The following is a 1453-nucleotide window of genomic DNA, read 5'->3' as shown; positions in this document are numbered from 1 at the left end:
AATTTCGACAAGTATGAATTTGTTGCTATCATTTTATTCTGTTTTTTCATGGTGATCCTGGTTTCTTTGTTCCATATAATTTTCTGTGCTGAGCTCATTATGTTTATGAATCATGTTATCATTTCCTTTGTTGCTATTGTTTTAGTATTTGCTAAAAATTTGTGCTTGTCCTCTTTCTTATTGTGATGTAAAGGTTTATCACTTTTCTTTGAGGTTACCCTGTGATTTATAATCCCCCCCCAAGTTTAGAACAGTCCATTCTATCTTGCAACTCTCTTGACTTCCTCACCATTTAGATGTTCTGTAACTACACTATTTTTCCCCTTTAATTGTCCTCATTTGGCAATTGATGTCTCTGCTTCCTTGTTTACAATCTTGCAAGCTTATTTTACTTTGCATACATCCATAGCTGTGTTGGTTTCTGGGTTATGTCATCTTGTGTTTTAATGGTCAATTTTTGTTTGCTATTATTGGTTCTCTGTTCAAAGGACTCCCTGTAGTATCTCTTGTTAGGTTGGTCTGTTTTTAACAAATTCCCTTGATTTCTGCTTATCTGGAAACCTCCTAAATTAACCATCACATTTGAAGGACAATTTTTCCAGGTATATAATTCTTGGCTGGAAAATTTTTCTTTCAGGATTTTATATATACCACCCCATTGTCTTCTCACTTGCATGGTTTCTGCTGAGAAATCAGAGCTTATTCTTATCGGTTGTCCTTTGTAAGTAACTTTTCATTTTTCCAATGCTGCTTTCAAGATTCTTTCTTTGTCTTTGATTTTGATGAGTTTGATGATGATATGTCTTGGTGATTTTCTTCTGGGGTCTATTTTCTTTGGGGTTCATTGGATTTCCTGAATGGATATATTCTCATCTCTCATTATATCAGGGACATTCTCCTCCAACAAACCTTGGACAATTTTCTTAGTGGTTTTAATTTTCTCTTCCTATTCTGGAATTCCAATTACATGTAGGTTATTCCTTTTGACTCGGAAGGAAGGTTGGGCAATCCTACTTCCGTAGTGATACTGCCTTGGAAACCCAAGGAGGGGTCACTATGAGTCATGGCCGACTCGACGGCAAATAACAACAACAACAACAACATTCCTTTTGATGGTATCCCACATAAACCTCAGGCTTTCTTCACTTTGTCTTGTTCTTTTTTCTAAGTGATCCTTTTCCTAAGAAGCATTTAGGTATCTGTGTTCAATCTCATTAATTTTGTCTTCCATTGATTCAATTCTACTCCTTTAACCTTTCAATGTGTTATCTATTTCTGAAATTTTAGTATTAAACTTTTGGATTTCTGTCTGCAGATTTTATATCATTTCTAATTTTTCATTTGTCATTTTGTTCTTGTGTTTTCTTTCAAAATTGTTCTAGGGTTTTGTCTGTGTTTTCCTTAATTTTGTCAGTGTTTTCCTTGATGTGTCCCTCAATCCTTTGAAGATACC

This window comes from Orycteropus afer, unplaced genomic scaffold, assembly GCF_000298275.1.
Source record: "Orycteropus afer afer isolate SDZICR_OR568_19922 unplaced genomic scaffold, OryAfe1.0 scaffold00747, whole genome shotgun sequence".
Taxonomy (NCBI): domain Eukaryota; kingdom Metazoa; phylum Chordata; class Mammalia; order Tubulidentata; family Orycteropodidae; genus Orycteropus; species Orycteropus afer.
Note: the sequence above shows the minus strand (reverse complement) of the source record.